We start from the raw sequence: 22,018 nt of genomic DNA, 5'->3' as shown, positions 1-22,018 counted from the left end.
ACCTTTGGTTGGTTCCTAAATATCTTACTTTCATCTGGATGGTGGAAAAAACACAGTATTCCATCTCTTGAATGGCAGCAAAATTCTAGTAGGCTAAAGGAAATGATTTTGAGTGTGTATAACAACAGCAATCAACATGCAAAGGCTTCCTGAGAGCTATATCAGTAATATGCTCTTTCTCACAGTATGGTTGCTGAATGCACATATAAGTATTGCATATTGTTGCAAAGCTCAGAATGTCTGTTTTTATGTGAAATTGTCTTTATATATCAAGCTCAACTATAGTAAATGAAGTTATGAGGCTGATTTATAATAAATAAAGCTGATAATAAATATGTAGCCAGGGCAAATAGGGACAGTGTCCTAGATACAGATCCCCCATCTGTGATAGAAATGGCAGATTTATCATTCTGACTTGAAAATTGAAATGTCTCGATTCCTACAACAAATCTATAATAAATGAAGCCAGAAAAAATCTGTAGATCTCTAAAGCAATCTATTGCCAGGGGATAGAGACTATACTTTATAATTGAGGTTTCTCAGTGGTGACACAACACATGCAGAAGTACGGCATGTTGTTAAAAGCAGTAGATTATGTACTTCTACATGAGAATTGAAGTTTCTTGATAAAGTGGACTAGCCCATAATAAAATAATAATTACGTGGTATTACAAACATGCCAGATGTGTTGATTCCATCTGCAAAACTGAAAGATTTGCAGCTTAAACAAGATATTAATAGGCATTTTTTTAAAAGGATTTGGTAATCTTAAGGAATATGTTTGGGTTCTAACTGTGTTAAAATGTGTATTTGAATGTGCAAGGAGAAAATCTGTAACTGGATGCTGATTCAATACGTTTTTATAAAACTAAAAGCAGATTAATGGTCTATCCTCCCATTCTATCAATGGTTAGGATATGTCATTTGAGTAGATTTAACTGGCATCTACCTAGTCACAGTCAGAGAAAATGTCTGCAAGGCAAGTTCTAAAGGAGCATCTCCGACACTGAAGTGAAAAGTATATAAAAGCTGTGTAAGGAGAAGTGAGAAATGGTGGATGAAGACAGAAAATGAAGCAAAGCTCTAGATAAGAGAAATGAGAAAAATCAGGTGAATGTGTGAAGTTTCATGGAGTCAGAGGAGAATGAATATTGAGTTAAGAAAAAGACTTGGTTCCATGCTGAAAAGTTGCAGACCGCTGTGCCTCAAGACATGTATAAGTCCAGCTACAGTATATGCTGCAATTAAAATGACTACATTAAAATAATTTTTACTTTGGTTTAGTCTTTTCTGCAGTCTTACCGTAATTGCTTTCTCAAGATGTATATTTTTACTTAATGCTATTAAGATTTATTTTTAGAACAGATATTATTCTTGCATTGCTGCAGTTGCTGACCTTCATAACATATTTTTTGCAAATTACATTCATTTGAAATACAATCTCTAATGCATCAGAATAATGAAATGATTCTGGTTTGAGAGATAAGGTCTAAGTGATTAATTTGTTACACCTGTATTAATCCAGTTTTACAAGATTTTCATTCAGTAGCTCATTCTGCAAATAGACAGCTCCCCAGGCCCTACTATTAAATGGTACATTCAGTACTCTTCTTATATAGTTGTCGCTATCACACAAAAATCTATCAGAACAGATACCTGCTTTTTATTTTACAAAATATTGCATAAGGAAGAAAAGTGCAGCACATCCGAATACTAAGGCAGTGTTTTCATTGCATATGAACAAAACGTAAGGACAGATTTAAAAATAACTCATGGAATGTAAAGTAGATGTTGTGATAGATTCCAGCAAAAATCAAATATATACATATACGTTTAAAATGACGTACCACAGAAGCAAGGAGCAGAAATAGGTATGATTTATTCCATACTGATTTTAAATAAAAGATGTTTCATTCTCTGTTGGTAGAAGTTTGTTCTCAGTTTAATGTCCAGTCACTCAGTAAATTAGTTAATAAAATTACAACAGAAGATGCACTAAAATCAAAGCCTTAAACAGATGTAAGACATGATATAACAAAATTATCTAAATAGTTGGTCAGTGCTTCAGATTGTGCTGTAAGAGCCCTCTAGCTGGTTTAAAAATTATTTATGTGCTGCTGTTACTACTGAGCAGGTTAAGCTACTTCTGTACATGGAGTTTTGGACTCAGACAGCTTACCATACCAAGCAAGGCAAATGAATTTTGGTATGCTATGCATGTGGCTCATTTAGTAAATTTACAGTATTCTTGGAAAATATATCAATGCCCCTTAACCCCCCTAGGATAAGATATACTGTTTTGGAGGACTAACAGACCTTGTATTAGTGTAAAGAGGATTGGAAAATGAATTAATTAACTAAGAAGTTGCCAGAATGTGCTCAATGAGCTCATTTACAGCCATACTCTGAAAACAACACAAGCTGAATATTAGAATCCTTATTTTATTTTCTTAAATGAGAAGTTCAAGCTCTTGAGATAACTTTTGGTCTCTCCTGGATCAAGTAAACTATGCGCGTATAAACTGACAGGTGCATGCTGTACCAGTCTGTAAGAATGCATGAATAAAATAAATATTTATAACTTTGTTAAAATAAAGCCCAAGTTATTGGTAGTCCCAGCTGGATAGTGAAATGAAAAAAATCTTACAGAATATATAAATTGCCCTGGACAGTTTAACATTTCAGAAGAGATGCTTTGGCATGTGTTTGAAAGCAAAGCTTATATACTCTCCGAGATTTTTTTTTGGATCCTTGTTAAAGCAAGCTTTTTCAATTTTGTTTTTTATATTTTTTCTCAAAAAACAGGGTTTTTTATTTATGCAAAAATGATAATAGTAATATGAGAGATATAAGCTATAATATGCTAATCTACAGATGCTTTTATTGGCACCAATGGAATATATATATATATATATATATATATATATATATATATATATATATATATATATATATATATAGTATATATCACATCCAAAAAAGCAAATGATTCTTTTAACCACATGCCAAGAACCTTAATTTAATGAGAAACAAGCAGACAAAACACATCAAACGTAGCACAAAGAGCTACTATTTGAAATGAACATCATTTTATTAAGGCTTTGCAAAATATAGTCAATTCCTTTTAATTTAACAACACATATACAGACTGCACTCCCATAGCAGCAGTGTACAATGACAAAATCATTTTGTTTTATAGATATGAAAATCCTAAAAAATTCCCTATAACTAAGACAAAGCAGGTCCTATTGACTAAACTTGTGCTTGCTAAATTAAAAGTAAATATAAATTAAATCTATTCAGTGAATGATAAGTTAATGTGGATGACTGGTAATTTAACTAAAGTAAGAAAGGTAGAGCTATATTCTATAAAATTGATGTTTGGACACTGACACTGTATAGAGATGAATAAACCAACAATAACCATATACTTATGTTGGTATATTGCAAACAATACATTTATGTTTTAAATATTAGTAGTAATTTGTAAGGATATAATTAATTTCACTTTTTTAATTTAACAGTTTTTAATTTGTCATTAGTGAGAAGTTAAGCAAAATGACACCTTTTATTGGCTAACTAGAAAGATTACAATATGCAAGCTCAGGCCCCTTCTTCAGGCAAGATAATAGCAGGAAGACTCATGTTTACAGTGTCATTAAAAGTCTATTTGTGAAAAGTGCTATATAAAAATTCATTGATTATACATGTGGCAAATTCTGCAGTTTTGCTTTTTGCTTCATAAGAAGCGTATGCTGCAGCTATATTACTGAAACCAGATAATGATCTGAAACAACAACAAACTAAAGAGACATAAAAAATCATGTTTTACACAAAGAATCCTTAATGCATCTGGAAACAATTATAGTAATAGTCATTAAATGTTTTTAAGTCCTGGGTCATTGTTGCACCCATACTGTTAGATAATTAGAAAGATGATAAGCGCAAATGGTCTTATTTTATATAGTCTATTTTATAGGGCTTTTCCTTATGAAATCTATATACTTAAAATGAACATCCATGTACAAAACAGAAAGAACGTGCAAACAGTGAAAATACAAAATTCTCATTAAAATAAAAATAACCAAAGGGAGTAAAACAACGGATTTAAAAATCATCAAATAATTCAATCACATGAAAATTTATAAAAAAATGTCAATCATGCAAGGGCTAGCAACAGTAAAGCAATTAAATCAGTGACAAAAACAGATTTTCATTATTGTGCATTTTGCATATTTAAACAAGATTTATGACAAAAATAGGTCACAGCATTTAGTTACAGAAAATTAAAAGGCAGCTTAGACCCAAACTATGACTTTGGATTTACCAGCAGTTCTAGATAAATAACATAATGAGAGAATAGAAGAAGAGAAATTAAAACTTCTATCAGACTAAGCCATTGTATAAAATGAACAATTCAGAACTTTGATCAGATCACAACAAGGTGATAAAGCCTTAACTGATTAGAGTCACTTTTGAAAAATATAAGTAATATGGCAAAATATGATATATTGCAGTAATAAACATTTTTGCAGTTTTACATAAAACGTTATTTACAACATAGTAAAGAAGAATAGCAGGACATTGTTCAATCATTAAATCTTGTGAAAATATTACAAAATCCTAAAAGAACTAGGCTGAGGGATAGTATAGTTGGGAAGCTGTATTATGTATGAAATTGCTTAATCTTTTTTCTTGAAAGTCTGAAATTAATTAAAATGTAACCAATATCTTACATAAATAATCCCACAAAGGTGCCCCATATAATTTATAGAACATTTTAGGCACTCTGAAAAAAGCATAACAAAAAGCTACAAAAAATATATTGAAATGAACATACTGTATATATTTACTGTTTTATATATAGTACAAGCATACACACCCATATATATACAGTATCTGTTTGTAACACTTGAGTGTGTTTGGGGGAGTTTCTTTTGTTTTTCTCTTAGAACATTTCTATACTTACTGAGACTAATTGCCCCCTTCGAATAAAGACATTAATGCCTGTCTTTGTAAAGTATATAATAGATTTATATCGATAGCTAAAGTTGAGTATGTGAGTAGATTTTTGGTGTTGACTGTGTATATACAGTATATTCAAGTGTATGTGTATATTTATATGTGCATATAATCTTATATCTGGTTCACATTTTAGAAATCAGCATGTTTATAGAAAAATCTAATAAGCTGCTCAGCAATTCAGAATGATGTCAAATTCAGTTCCGCTTCTTTACCTCTAAGGACAACATCAACAAGACATTTACAGAACACTAAGTTATATTTCTTCCACAGATCTGAGTCTATATGACACCTCTTTCCAGTAGTCAGACTGGTGTTAAAGGTATTGCTATATAACTAATATATATATATTTTCATGACCATTTACATTGGTAGATTCTCACTGAAGGTATCAAAACTATGAATGAACACATGTGGAGTTATGTACTTAACAAAAAAAGGTGAAATAACTGAAAACATGTTTTATATTCCAGTTTCTTCAAAATAGCCACCCTTTGCTCTGATTACTGCTTTGCACACTCTTGGCATTCTCTCGATGAGCTTCAACAGGTAGTCACCTGAAATGGTTTTCACTTCACAGGTGTGCCTTATAAGGGTTATTTAGTGGAATTTCTTGCTTTATCAATGGGGTTGGGACCAGCAGTTGTGTTGTGCAGAAGTCAGGTTAGTTGGACGATCATTTATTTTTCAACAGGACAATGACCCCAAACACACCTTCAGGCTGTGTAAGGGCTATTTGACCAAGAAGGAGAGTGATGGAGTGCTGTAAATGGTCATGAAAATAAAGAAAACACATTGAATGAGGAGGTGTGTCCAAACTTTTGGCCTGTACTATATATATATATATATATATATATATATATATATATATATATATATATAAACTGCTCAAAAAATTAAAGGAACACTTTGAAAACACATCAGATCTCAATGGGAAAAAGAAATCCTCCTGGATATCTATACTGATATAGACTGGGTAATGTGTTAGGAACGAAAGGATGCCACATCGTTTGATGGAAATGAAAATGATCAACCTACAGAGCCCTAAATTCAAAGACGCCCCAAAAATCAGAGTGAAAAAATTATGTGGCAGGCTAGTCCATTTTGCCAAAATTTAATTGCAGCAACTCAAAATTGTACGCAGCACTTTGTATGGCCCCTGTGTTCTTGTATACATGCCTGACAACATCGGTGCATGCTTCTAATGAGATGACAGATAGTGTTGTGGGGGATCTCCTCCCAGATCTGGACCAGGGCATCACTGAGCTCCTGGACAGTCTGAGGTGCAACCTGGTGGCATTGGATGGACCAAAACATAATGTCCCAGAGGTGTTCTATTGGATTTAGGTCAGGAAAGTGTGGTGGCCAGTCAATGGTTTCAATTCCTTCATCCTCCAGGAACTGCCTGCATACTCTCACCACATGAGGCCAGGAATTGTCGTGCACCAGGAGCCACTGTACCAGCATAGGGTCTGACAATGGGTCCAAGGATTTCATCCTGATACCTAATGGCAGCCAAGGTGCCTTTGTCAAGCCTGTAGCGGTCTGTGTGACCCTCCATGGATATGCCTCCCCAGACAATCATTAACCCACCACCAAACTACTCATGCTGAATGATGTTACAGGCAGCATAATGTTCTCCATGGCTTCTCCAGACCCTTTCACTTCTGTCACGTGCTCAGGGTGAACCTGCTCTCATCTGTAAAAAGCACAGGGCAGCAGTGGTGCATCTGCCAATTCTGGTATTCTATGGCGAATGCCAATCGAGCTGCATGCTGCTGGGTAGTAGGCTCAGGGCCCATTAGAGGACATGGGGCCCTTGGGTCACCCTCATGAAGTCTTTCTGGTTGTTTGGTCAGAGACATTCACACCAGTGGCCTGCTGGAGGTCATTTTGTAGGGCTCTGGCAGTGCTCATCCTGTTCCTCCTTGCGCAAAGGAGCAGATACTGGTCCTGCTGATGGGTTATGGACCTTCTATGGCCCTCTCCAGCTCTCCTAGAGTAACTGTTTGTCTCCTAGAATCTCCTCCATGACCTTGAGACTGTGCAGGGAGACACAGCAAACCTTCTGGCAATGACACGTATTGATGTGCCATCCTGGAGAAGTTGGACTACCTGTGCAACCTCTGTAGGGTCCAGGTATCGCCTCATGGTACCGGTAGTGACACTGACTGTAGCCAAATGCAAAACTAGTGAAGAAACAGTTAGAAAAGATGAGGAGGGAAAAATGTCAGTGGCCTCCACCTGTTAAACCATTCCTGTTTTGGGGTCATCTCATTGTTGCCCCTCTAGTGCATCTGTTGTTAATTTTATTAACACCACAGCAGCTGAAACTGATTAACAACCCCCTCTGTTACTTAACTGACCAGATTAATATCCCATAAGTTCCATTGACTTTATGCTATACTCTGATTAAAAAGTGTTCCTTTAATTCTTTTGAGCAGTATATGTATATATATATATATATATATATATATATATATATATATATATCTATATATATATATATATATCCTTATATATATAAGTTTTAATGTTTCCGTCTGTCAATGTCCTTGCTGCTTTGTAGCTCATACATGCTCAGATGCTCAATTATTAGAATTTAGAATTTAGAGAAACTACTAAATTATTGTTTTAGGCAGGTTTTTTATATATATATATATATATACTGTATATATTTTACGAAAGTATTATAAAGTCCTGAATTAAACAATCAAACACATTTGAGAAGTGACAGATATTGCTTATTTGAACTGAGAAACAAGTTGTGAAGACAGTGTGAATAAAACATGACTTGAAATTTAATCCACAGAAATATACAGCACCTACTGTATATGTTACCTGGGATCAGTGGAAGGATTATTTTGCATCTGCTTATTTTACTGGACATTGCTGTGTGAGTTGAGGGAATCCTCAAAGCCCATAGGTAATTCACTTTTTAAAATGACATTAAAGTGACTTCATTTGTTTACTGTCTTCTGCCACCTTCACTAAAATCCATGAGGAATTTGCTGCTTATTAGCTTATATATAACACCTGTTAATACAGTGATCTGAACTGTGCAAATATTTTAACAAGAAATTGATTCAAAAGGGAAAAACTTAAAAGTCAGAATGACATGAACACTCATCCTGCTTGAAACAGTGCAGGCTTTCACACAGTGCCCAGAAATGGCAGGTGACAAATAATTAACCTTGCTAGCCATATCTATTCAAGGTAAACAAATAATTCACTCAGCTAATATTAAATTCCAAATAATCAAAATACTTCTATAAACAATCTCTATTTTTCTACACCAGTAGGGAAAGTATAACTGGTCTGAATAGGGCACAGCAAGAAAATTAGTTTTCTTTGAAATATGCAGACACTTCTCCTGGTGAACAAGCCATATTTGTGAACTATGTGACTGATTTAATTAGAATGAGATCATCCCAATCTTCAACATCTTAGACTAATTATGTAAGATTCTGTTCAAGTCAAGTCAAGTCAAGTTGGGGAGTATGCACTGGTACAGTGTGTTGCCGCACCCACTACACGACGAAACAACTCGGGATCCTGGTCTGCAACCCACCAGGCAGATGCACGGTCCAGTCCCACCCCCCAGAAATGACCCTCTATCTGTCGCAGCCAGGTGTTACATGGGTGACCTCTTGGCCTGGTCCAGCCACTCGGTTCCCCGACAATGGTGATCTTATGAGCTGGATCACCCTCGGAGAAACGTGCCACATGGCTGTAGTGCCGTAACTGATGTTCCCTCACAATGTAGGTAATGTGCCTCATTCATAACTCCATGAGCAACAGCTAATTCGACACAAAGTCAAAATAACGGTACCCAAGGATTTTCCGGAGAGACACAGTACCAAAGGAGTCCAGTCCGTCTCAGGTCACTGGATAGCATCCATGTCTTGCAACCATATAACAAGACAGGAAGCACCAGAACTCTAAAGACTTGGACCTTCATCCTTTAGCATTTAGCATATTGGGAGCGCCACACACCCCTTTCCAGCAACCTCATGACCCCCCATGCTCTCCCAATCCGTCTACTGACTTCATAGGAAGAGTCACCAGAGACATGAATGTCACTGCCAAGGTAAGTAAACCTCTCGACCTCGGCTTGATGGCTGTGCCCAAGAGGTCATTATAAGCCAGGATCTTGGTTTTTATCCTGGACACTCACAAACCCAGACAATTAAACTCCTCACTCAGTCTCTCGAGCGCCCCAATCAGAGCCTCCATTGATTCCGCAAAGATCACAGCATCGTCAGCAAAGTCAAGATCCGTGAATCTTTCTTCATCAACAGATGCCCCACAGCCACTGGACCCCACGACCTTGCCCAACACCCAGTCCATACAAGCATTGAACAGAGTAGGAGCAAGATTCTGTTCATTTAATGGTAAATCTGAACATTTTCATATTATCATTTGTTGTTATCCAGCATGTTCAAAACATCAATAATGAGCCTTCTTAAGCAGAGCTGACCATATTTAAGTCACCAGTTGTATGATGGAGCCTCACTGCATTATGTTGTTCTCAATATTAAATTACACTGTTTCCTCCACTAATATTGCAATTAAATTTAGTTAATTTCATTTTTTTCATTTAAACTTTTTTCATATTGGAAACTTTTCTAACTTATTTCTTTTATTAGGTAAGTTGTGATTTACTTATTTCCATTTAGATGGTGTTAGGAAAAGTTTCACTCTGAAGGTGAAAACAACAGTCTGTGTCCACCTAGTCTCACTAGGCCAGACATGAATTTCAAATCTAGGGACAACTCTTTAAAAAAGTTTGTAGTAAAACAACAAAGCTTTTCTAAAAGACCTGCCCCAAGTTCCTCCAGTCCATGAATTTCAAAGGGCCAGGTTCCAGGGAGACAGGAAATGAAACTAAACATAATGCTTTATGGTGGGGATGTTGTGTTTTTGGTAATGTACAGTACTTGGTTTACAACAAATACAGTGTTTGGTCTGATGGCCAAAAAGCCCAATTTTGACCTTATTAGACCATCAGAGTTTACAGTGAGCCTTCTGCTGAAATGGCTTATGCATTTTTAACAGTTGCTACCCTACCATAATGCTGTGACTGGTGAATCACCAGGGCAGCAGCTGTTGTATACACAGGTTCTCCCTCAAAGTTAAGACACTGTAGCTTATAACTCCTTCAGAGTGATCATGGGTGTCTTTATAGCCTCCCTCACTAATCTTCTTCTTGCAAAATTACCCGCTCTGCTCTATGCAGATTTATAGCTTTATCACACTCTTTACATTTCCTAATGGTTGATTTACCTGGACCCAAGGGGATATTCAGTGACTTGGATATTTTCTTGTATCCACTCCCTGACTTGTGGTTTCAATCACCTTTTCAAAGAGTTGCTTTCGGTGGTCTTATGACTTCATTGTATAGGTTAGGCCATATTGACGCAACACAAGTTGGACATTCCAGATGAGGTGCATTTATACTAAAATCATTTCAGATCCCTTGACTACACACAGTTGATCTCCAATGACCTAATTATGGAACTTCTCAAACCAACTGGCTGAAGCAGTGATGAATTAGGTGTGTCATATTAAAGGAGATGAATACTTAAATTGACATTTACTCACTTAGAACACTTTGTAGAGATCTGTTCTCCATTTGACATTAAATGTTTTTTTCTGTTGATCAGTGACAAAAACATTCAATTAAATTCACTGTAATTTAATGTTGTATAGCAATAAAAAGTAAAAACTTCAAAGGGGTGAATGCTTTTTATAGACATTGTATCTCCATTACAGTTCACTGTAGAAATGGAAAGATGAATTCTAATTGCTGACCCAGGGGCAGTCTTAATAAAGTGGGAAGGAGGAGAGATTTAACTGTGTTAATTATCGGTCTTGCCTTTGAATAAATTTTAATTAAATAATAAATAATTAAATGATAAATAATTGATTAAATAAATTGTCAATTGTTGACATCTATGTCGGAGGTGAGGCTGTGCAGTAGGTCAGCAGATTTGGGTTCCTTGGAGTCACCCTCACTGATGACCTTAAATGGTCAAGTCACACTGCAGCAGTAGTCAAGAACGCCCAATAACACCTCTACTTCCTCAGGAGACTGAGTAAAGCCTGGATGTCCCCCACAACCCTTTGCAGATTCTGCAGGTGTACTGTGGAATCTTTCCTGACAGGATGCATCACATCCTGGTACAGCAACTGCTCAGTTCAGGATTGCATAGCTCTGCAGCGTGTGGTGAACACAGCACAGCAGATCACGGGCACAGAGCTCCCTGCGATCCAAGACATCCACACTACACACTGTCTCAGGAAAGTGAACCATATCAGGCGGGACCCCAGCCACTGTCACTTTCACCTTCCTTGCATCTGGGAAGCGTCTAAAGTCCATTCGGATGCGCACCTCCAGGTTCAGCAACAGTTTCTACCCAACTGCAATCAGACTCATGAACAATCAGTAACCCTGTGTCACCTCCACTGCTACCTGCACATATGCTTCTGCCACTGTCTCTATTTATTCCTATGGTTCTGGTTTTATTTACTTACTTATTTATATTCATTTATTTATTGTGTGTGTTTTTTTTGTCTGTGTTCACTGTCTGCAGGGGCACATGCAAGCAAGCATTTCATTGTAATCATATATATATGTTGACATATCTCTCAGGACACTGACAGACTAGACAGACAAACATACAGTACATATAATAGAGAGAGGCTGACTGTTTACTTGCTGTCTAGAGTTCTAATTAATCTTGGCACAGATAAATAGTTTTATGTTACCCAGCCTTTGAAGGTGATGTCCGATGTTGTGTGTAATTGCTGCTTTGTTATTGCTCCAGGATCAAGTGAAGGATTCTTCTTGTATTGCAGTACATTGCTTTTTGCAGTGTGATTCTTCTTCTGTGGTGTGCAATTCTTTCTGCAGTTAGGCTCTTTGCTGTGTTATCTGCAACATCGTAAGAAAGAACATTACTCTTTCTGGCACAAGACTTTAAAAGTTCCCTTCTTGAAGTGATTGCTGCTTCTCAATATTCAGAATGGTTCAGTTTTGGATTGGCAGACTGCATCTCAGCCTTCTGGTCCACAAAGAGAAAAAAGATTATCGGTTTTAGCTCCCCAAACAGAGAAAGAACAGCTCATTAGCTTTCAATTTCAGAGAGAGACAGAGGTAGTTTGAGAGATTTGCTCAGGAGTAAACCTGGTCAGAATGCCCTAGGGATTCCCCTGAAATTTTCCTCAGAATCCCCTTGAGAGAGCCACCCAAGAGAAACAGAGAGAATCTTCAAGATGGTGCAGTGAGTTAAAGTGGAATTTATAATTTCTCTTGTGGCTAAAGAAGTGCAGAAGGGCCACTGAGAAAATGTCAGTTTAACTCGGTTTTAAACCTTTGTTATCAGATAAAGTCCAGGAGACTCCTGGTACATGCTGGAGTTCAGTCACATGGTTTGCAATGTAAGTGGGAGAAGGTGCAGCTGGATGTCTGCTAAACCTGCTGCCTTAAAGTCTAACAGAATGGCCAATGCTCATTATGCCAAATGTGACTGTACACATTTAACTTATTCATCTGATTTGTTTTTGGTTACATTTTTTATTATGGTCTATTAGTTAAGGTGATTCAATTAATGTAGTGTATTTTATCCGTTATAATTACAATTTAACAAAATGCGTGAATATTTCTGCTTCTGTTATAAATGATGCACTCTAAAAATTCACTATTATGCTTAACACTCTATAGCAAGATGTACTGTCAAAAGTGGTTGTGTTTTGTCACCAATATATACATGATATTTCCGAATAGAATGTGGCAACTCCTGCTGTTGATTTTGTCAGCAGACGACTGTCATAATTAAGCATGTACATTTCAGAAAACTATTTCAGAAAACAAAAGTACAATGGTAAAGAAAAAAATATTTACAACTCCTGAAACAAATACGGTAAGTGGTGAATCAAACGGAAAGGGTAGGTGCAATAAACAGGAAGTGCTTGTTATTGACCTTTTGTGTCAATCAAACTGTTTTGCGAGGGGATAATGAATGTAGTTTGTGGCAGTAAACTAAGTGACAATGTTTTGTCCATTTTGTGGAAACCATTTTGGCCAGTTAGTCCACTATTGTTGTTCTTGTGGGAAGTGTTTAAACTTTCTGAAAAAGACTAACCAGATGGAAAAACCAGATGCAGAGTTGATATCCAAACCAACTGGAAATATTAATCAAAGTAAGTGGACTATTAAAGCTAGCTAAGATATATATTAAGCAGATATATTTTCAGTGATTTTTATAGTTTTTTTTTTTTAACTGGGACTGCTAACTTTCATACAATTTTAAATTACAGTTAATGGAATTGATATATCAAGTGTACATACTATTCAGGAGCTGATAAGTTGAAGAAAATGTATTTATTATGTGCTTTTATCTGCAGAAGTGCATATCGCATCTTTTCAAATGAAATGTTATTTGTAATGGCCCATAGGTTAAAGGTCACATGTTACAAGTAAACATATTAAACAATTTTGTGGAAAGAGGTGAAGTAAAATACACATCAATAGTTTTTTTTTTAATATATGGTTTAAAGAAGGTTAAATTACCCTGTTTATAATGTGTTGATAACCAGTTCTGTTCATTCCAGCAGAAAAAACATTCCCAAAGCATAAACAATTCATTTACTACAGAAACGTTAAATTGAAAGAAAGACAATCCCTTAGCTGTGGGCCAAGGAGATGACTACAAAAAGAACAGTGACATGTTCAGGTAAGGTGGGTTAACTGTTTTGTGCCAGATATGAATGATAATGGTTTGCAAGGAAATAGCTTTAAAGTTACTTATATTTTAATCAGTAGACCCATTTGGTTTTTAACTACTTGTGCAACAAATTTCTAAATATATAATTTACAACAAACTCATTCTTTCTTTTACCTAGATAAACATAGGATTGATGGTGCCACAATGAGTTAATTTAAAACTTGTAAGATAAAAAACACTCCTATCATTACATACCCACAAGTATCAGCACTTGATCTGCTAAAACTAGCTGTCCAGAAAATTAGAATATATAACAAGGACATGGATGAAGAACCATACGTTCTTTTGAATCCAGAGTGCTCAGAGGTGGTCATTGTGCCTGGTACAGAAAGGCCATTCGTATTGGCTGAATATAAAAAGGAATTAGGAAAGGCATATTGTAGGATCTCCTGCGGTGGGCTGGCGCCCTGCCCGGGGTTTGTTTCCTGCCTTGCACCCTGTGTTGGCTGGGAATGACTCCAGCATACCCCCGTGACTCTGTAGTTACAGTAGGATATAGCGGGTTGGAGGATAGATGGATATTGTAGGATCTCTTTTTTCAGATACCTAAAAAACAGTTTAGAGGAGGTTAGAAGATCTGATGATCTGGCATTTTTAAATATTTTATCATACTTTGGCATACCATTGTTACGACCTACTTTAGACTTTTGCTTTTATATTCTAATTTGGGGTTTACCTTAATTGGGTCCTGCCCTAATTACCCACTTAAGTTGCTTATTAAACTCACCTGGGTTATGGGTGGGGTCTAGGTTTATAAATGAAGCTTCTTTGGGGTTTAGGAGAGTGAGTGAGTGAGTGAGTGAGTGAGTGAGTGAGTGAGTGAGTGAGTGAGTGAGTGAGGGAGGGAGGGAGGGAGGGAGGGAGGGAAGGAAGGAGTGAGTGAGTGAGTGAGTGAGTGAGTGAGTGAGTGAAGGTTGGATGATTTGGGTTTTTGGTTGCTTATTAACGAAATAACTGTAAGCTAGCCAGTTAAGTAATAAATGCAAATAGTTTGTATCTTGTTGTGAACTTTGAAATTAGACAGCTATGTTAATGTGGTTCTCCTGCCTTGCTTGTTCCGTATAGTTTCTCCATATTTTGTGTATTGTTTTATTAAGACAATAAATGGAGTTTGTTTTATTTTATTTTATTTTATTTTTTTGGTGTTTTGTCTCTCTCTCTCTCTCATTTGTGTATAGCCTAGCCTATTTATATACATCCCTAGACTTTTGGTAGGCCGTAACAACCATACATAATAATGTGTTGATTCTGTTTCTTTTAGCTGCAGTTCTGAAATTGCAATCACAACTTGGAGCCCAGCTGAATTTAATCAAGCTGACACTGGGGTGAGTTAACATGAAAGAAATAATTTAGGAAAAAGATGCACTGAAAATCTTAATATTGTCCCATGCATAACACTGGGCAATTGGTTCGACAGAGGCTGGTTACTTAGTAAGGCCTGTAGTTGGGTCTTAAAATACTTTCCTGTATTATATTTGGGAGAACAGTAGGATTTATATTTTAAACTGCATTCAGTATAACACACATCAATTATTTTGATTACTATTCAGTTGTTTTATCTGTCAGAAACATTAATAACCTGCCACCTTTCACCAGGCAACATTTTATTGATAAGTATTTCTGTAGTAAAGGAAGAATAATATAGACTCTACGGTAGCAATCAAAATTCATGAATAAATTACATTTTTGTAATTTACAAAGTCACTTGGTATATGAAGCAGATGTCACCTCAACATGAATAGAAAAGATATAGTATAATCATATTTCATTTGTGAAACTATCCTACAGCACAAATGAAAAGTTTAATGAGATTATTGAAGAAGGTCAGCGATCAAAATTAGAGAACAAGTCGCACTATTTAACAGCTGGTTCTAATTTGGCAATGTCTTGAAATACTGTACCAGGCAACACCAACTGATTAGTCAACATTGGTAGACATTTTGCAAGAAATTGAGCTGCTCTAGGATAACTGAAACACTGCGATGTCAGTCTGTTCAGATGAAAGCTGACGGCATGTCCCTCAGAGCCACTGGAACAGAAGCCTGTCATTCCAAGACAGTAATTTCTCAAATATCAAAGCTGTTACTCAATTCCTGAAAAAAAGGCAGTCTCCCACATAAGATGAGTGTATGAGAAAACAGGATGACATGGAGATTCTCAGTGTGGGATCAGTTCAACACCGCAAGAATCTCAAAATACAATGTCTAGTCATCTGAGAGAATTTGGACTGAAGCCCTCATCAGCAAGAAGAATAAAAAAACTAGGCTAGCCTTTGCTGAGAAGCATGTTGTGTGGACTGAGGAGAACTGGTCCAAAGTTCATTTCAGTGATGGGAGCAAGTTTAATTTAGTTGGCTTTGATTTAGTTATACCTACAGCTACTATGACTTTAAATTATGACCAAAGAAAGTTGCCAATATTTGAAAGAAACCATTTTTTATAAATTGTTCTCAAATTTTGATTGCATAAGATGTAATGCATACAATTTTATGCCTTTCCCTTCTGGTTATCGAACCCCATAATAAAAGTACACCCAAACAGAAAGCTGAAAATGAAGTGTTAGTACTAATTTGCAAATATGGGTCATTTATCTGAAAGCTGTTAATGTGATCAGGTTACACGTTTGGAACAGACCCTTGAATTTATGTTGAGACCAGAGTTTTTGCTCTGAGTACATGAAGAAGGAAATGGCATAAGAATACTGTGAAATATAATAACATTATCAAGAGTATTATGGCTTACCGTACAATTAAATTTCCTTTCTAAGACTGTAAATTTATTTACCAAGGTAGTAATTTTAACATATCTCTGAGATGCAGCCGGACATTCATCAAAAATTCTGACTAAGCAGATATTGAAGAAGTTGAAGAAGTGGCAATACAGTTTTTCTCTGTACGCTTACTAGTTAATCACTGAATTACTTCTATGATAACGTGTGAAAGGAACCTTTTACTGCACATTAGTATTGTGCAAAAATAGATTGTGTTCTCTCTGGCATTTCCTCCAATGTAAGTGAGTCTTTTGTAAGGTAAACATTACACTAACTGATATCACAAACTTGTCACAACCTGTTGATCATGGAGGAGTCAGCCAGTTTAACATTGCAAGGTCAAATGTTTGGGATAGAGCAGTCCAAGTTTTAATTGTGCATCATGTTCGGAAACCTGTGACATGCTGGTATTTTTGAAGTTGAAATTGTTAAAGGAGGTCCAAGACGAAAGTTTCTAACTCTTCTAATGAACCATCTTAATGATCGACAGGATGATGTTACTTGGTCTACAGTGCAAATGGTATGTATATGTATTGCTGGATGTGTCACTTGTACTTAAATATCACATCACTGATTTAATGTGTTAGTTTGTCTTGATTTTACTGGCTCATGGAGCATGTTTGAGTTTTTCCAAAAGATACTGCTAAATATCTGTGGAACAGTACAAATAACATAAAAAGCAAGTCAGATTGTGTTTTATATAACTAACCCAATTCTTAGGGTGGATGAATAAATTCTTGGCTGGAAATATGATTGCAATTGTGCATAGAGGTCCAGGCCCTCATTTTCTCCATTAAGATCTTGTATTGTACCTTGCAGACCAACCTTCATTCAAAGCAACTGTGAATGACATAACTGAAGAAGCAAGAGAGAAAGATTTGTAGACATTTTTAGATTAGATGGAAAAGAAACCGATAAGTTGTTTCTTAAATATTAAAGTAAAATTGTGTCTTCCAGATTGAGAGTGCTGTTACTGTGGAAGCTCAGTGAGAATCTACTCTAAAACACAAAACAATGTTACAGACAGCTGGATGTCTAAGATATGTGGCTACTATTGAAGAAAACAGAAAAATTGTGTCAGACTATCTCCGATGGTACATTATCGACTGTAACTCATGTGTAATTGACAGATACCATTGTATTCTACCTAGTCTTACAATGTTTTGTTAGTTACCTTGCCATGTTCAAAGTAAACATAGTGCTTGCCTGCAGTTCAATTGTTAATAGACAACTACATTATTTATTAAGAACTGTTTCAAGAATCTGCATGCAATTCTATCACAAAAAGTATTTCTGGTGATGAGTTAGGGTGAAATATATGTATTTTAGTGGACAGAGTCATTTTCAAGAAACACCCTGGTCATTTTGCAGTTTTCTGTCTCATTTCATCAGGAGATTATGGGGGCATACTTTCCAAGGCTTTAAACCATCCAAAATAAGTGATCCAAAACCAGAACCCAGGCTTGAGCAGCATATCCCACAGACTCATGTTTAAAGTACACAGGAAAATGCAAAAGCAAGACTAAGTTGGTGACCCTATTTCATCAGTAGAAACATCTTTAAAACTTTAGATGCTGAAAATTACTGAAACTATCCTTCAAACATCATGTTTTAAAATATTGTCCATATGCATGCAATATTTGATTGGCACAATACAGCAGTGTAACAGTGTGTTGTACTCTTTAGATTTAAAGAGGGTCTTTCACCACTTGAGTTTTTTTCACCGCAGTGTGGCAGCATCCTATTTTACTGACTCCTGTCCTGTTTCACTCAGAAAAGATGGTCACCACTCTTAAACTTGGAGAGCCTTGTGCAACCTGATATCAGTCCATCTGGGAGTACAAGGAGACCTGGACAAAGACAAACATTGGGCAGACTATCTCCTTGACTGGGAAGGTTTGCAAAATAGGTGAAAAATTACTTAACAATATGCCAAGATGTGTATGAACAATTCTGTTTGCTTACAGAAGGTCAGGCTACTAAATGTGTGGAAGATGTTTTCATGTTTGCAGCTGGGCTAGCTTCACTTCTCCCATCTGCATTGGAACCACTGCCAAGGATTGAATTTTTTGATGATTCACCATTCTCAATGGCTAAAACATGTTAAACACATTGACATTACCACTCTTAGATTCATACAATGTGTTTGAAATTACGAATGGATTTTGGAATTTATAATCTGCCACAATTTGGCTGGTTTTAAGCTATCTTTGAGGGGTCCACTGGCTGTGGACAGCCGTGAGCCTTAAAACACTGCAGCACTCCATAGCACTGCAACCAGAAAGCTCACATTCATTTGTTCTGATGGATCCAATGAGGACAGTCATTTACACACACTTGTATGTATTTATACATTCGGTTTGTAATATTATCCTGATGCATTTGAGATTTTAAGGAAACCACATGTTTGGTTACTGTTGTTGGCTTGTTATTGTATGGAGTTCTCAGCTTCACATCCGTGTCTGCATGTGTTTTCCAGTATGTGTATGTCAAATGATGACCCTCCATTATTCACCTATATGATAGAGAAAGAGAGAGAGAGTAAATAAGTATGGAAGATGCTATTTATTTCAAAAACCTCACTTACAGTATGATGAAGTAACTCTTGAACTAGCTATTACTTTATCAAGAATAATTGGCTCTGACATCTACAATGAGATGAAGTTCTAGTTTGCCAAAAGGGCTTGCTGATTAAGAAACTGGTGTCAAATACATCTAACAATGTATAAACAATGACTGAATGTCAATACTAGCTTTTTTCACATTTCAAGGGAACCTTGAATTTCTTATTATGCTATTTGTGTTAGCATGAATGAATATCAAAAGCTGGTATCTTCTGTTATTCAGCCATACATTAATTTTCTGAGTTGTTTACTCCAGTACATTTTAATGCATATTTAAAGGTATAAAGGTTACAATATTAATTTGTGTACTGTATTGTGCAGAAGAAATACTGCACAATGGCTCCTTTTTAAATGCATTTTCTTTCCTTCTTCTTGACGGCTCTATTAAATTAATTTTTTAGCACCTTGAGAGCTAACCCACCACTCACTTTAGATGTTTTTTTTTCTGAAATCATATAGGAATAATACGCTCACAGAAAAACATGTTAACATTTTAGCCTGCTTCATTTCAAACATTAGATAAAAGTGGTTGAAACAATCACATTTCTGCCTTTAATCTGATTTGATTTATTTTACATTCCTTTTTCTGGTTATACCAATGTGATAATAACCTCACAGCATCTCAGAAATGTTCTGTGCTTCCTTGCAAAGGGAAGCAATTATAAAATTTTAGAGAAAAAAAGTTTTTTTTTAATAAGGTCAGTTCCATTGCAGACTAAAATATCAAATGTTTTTTCCATAAAATTGCAAAAATTTGAACAATTACTTTAATTAATTCTCTGCTAGTTTAAATATTGGCGAGCTTTAATAACAAGTGTCAATTTTCTTTATTTTGTCTAATCAACAGATTCCACCTCTTGTTGTCAACAAAGAAACCCATCAAGAACTGATGCCAGGACACAGCTACCAGCACATTTAACCAGAGCGCTGCAAGCGGAGCCTGAAGATCTTGCAGGAGGCACTACAGCACTGCGCATTTCACTTTGAAGAGCTTTGAGCGAACAGTGCCATTGGCTTCAGTATTTTTGTGTGTTGTAATCTTTTTATTCAGTTTTAAAAGCTGTACTATAATACAATATATAATGCGTACACTGCGGTGGGTTGGCACCCTGCCCAGGATTGGTTCCTGCCTTGTGCCCTGTGTTGGCTGGGATTGGCTCCAGCAGACCCCCGTGACCCTGTGTTTGGATTCAGCGGGTTGGAAAATGGATGGATGGATGGATAATGCGTACAAGTACAGATTCAATCTTTTAGAATGCTCAACAGATGTTGCCATAGTCTGCAGTTCTGTGGTACTATCTTGGGAGAGAGCAGGAGCCAGCAGCGTTTCGGTCGTTTCAATTATGTTACTGCAGTAGTTTGTAATGTAATACATGTCATAGGTGCATTTTGTCTGGCACAAGTAAATTCTTGATTTTACATACTGAGAGACAATCTTTTCAAGTTTTAGAAGCTAAAGCTGTGCACCTTTTCGACATTTATTAACTCTAAACTTTTACTATATAGCAGCTTAGAATGTTGTGTGCCTTTTTCAGTTTTACAGCCAATTGAAACCATTTTGTTTAGAAAATTAATTAAAGCTGTAATATAATATATTGTATGCAGTAGGTAATGTGTACACAGTAGATAACAGTGGCAGCTAAATATGAAAATGTGCACATTATTTCATCTTCTTAATCACAGTGTTCTTATAAATTGTGTTAGACGGTGGGTGGGCCTATCTGGCAGTGTCATAATAAATTGATTTCATTCTTACCTAACAGGTAGAAAATTCTTTGCGAGCTATGGTGATTGTACTTCAGAGTTACATGATACTGTATATGGTGTACCACAAGGATTTACACTGGGTCTGTTGCTTTTTTCTATCTGTATGCTTCCATTAGGTCAGATCATTGCAAAGCACAAGGTGAGCTACCTCAGCTATACAGAGACATGCAGCTTTATTTATTGGTAGCACCCAATGACCATGATGCTCTTTGCTCTATTTTCCAATGTTTTAGCAATTTTTTTGATTGGATTAGCAGTAATTTTCTCAAACTAAATAAGGATAAAACAGAAATCTTAGTGATAGGCAAACATGGATATAGCGAGGATATTGGAATTAAACTGGATGTCAGTTGGAAGTCAGAAGTAAGGAATTCAGGGGTAACCATCGACTCAGACCTAAACTATAATTCACACATTAACCAGATTACTAGGACTACATTCCTTCACTTAAGGAACATAGCAAAAGTTAGACCTCTAATAACTTTACAAGACACTGAAAAATTAGTTCATGCTTTTGTTTTTAGTCGACTAGATTACTGCAATGCTCTCCTAACAGGATTACTTAAGAAAGACATCAATCGGTTTCAATTAGCGCAGAATGCAGCAGCCAGAATCAAAAAGAAAATTTGAGAACATATCACCAGTTTTAGTGTCATTACATTAGTAGTCTGTGTCATTCAGAATTGACTACTAATGGTTTATAAAGTCGTAACCTCAGATCCTTAAATGGTGGTCTGCTTATTATTCCTAGAACTAAGCTTAAAAGAGGTGGTGAGGCAGCCTTTTGTTGTTATGCATCTAAAATCTGAAATCATTTACCTATAGAAATTTGCCAAGTTAACTCTGTGGAACATTTTAAAAAACTGCTAAAAACTCATTATTTTAATATGGCTTTTTCGTAGCTACACTTTAGTTGTATTTCTGATAGAGTATATGGACATAGAATTATATTTTTCAGGTATCTATAATCTGTGCTAACATCCATTATTCTCTATTGTTTTCTCTGGTTCTTCTGTGGTGGTGATCTTTGCCATCACCACCTGATGT

At 36.1% G+C, this 22,018-nt stretch overlaps 1 pseudogene; it reads left to right on the top strand.

The window, feature by feature from the left end:
• Positions 1-17,305: 17,305 nt before the first annotated feature.
• On the top strand, positions 17,306-20,191 carry LOC120528782 (annotated as a pseudogene).
• The last annotated feature ends 1,827 nt before the right edge of the window (positions 20,192-22,018 follow it).

The sequence above is a fragment of the Polypterus senegalus genome, chromosome 4 (genome assembly GCF_016835505.1).
Source record: "Polypterus senegalus isolate Bchr_013 chromosome 4, ASM1683550v1, whole genome shotgun sequence".
In the NCBI taxonomy this organism is placed as follows: Eukaryota; Metazoa; Chordata; class Cladistia; order Polypteriformes; family Polypteridae; genus Polypterus; species Polypterus senegalus.
Note: the sequence above shows the minus strand (reverse complement) of the source record. Positions and strands in the feature narration are given on the sequence as shown.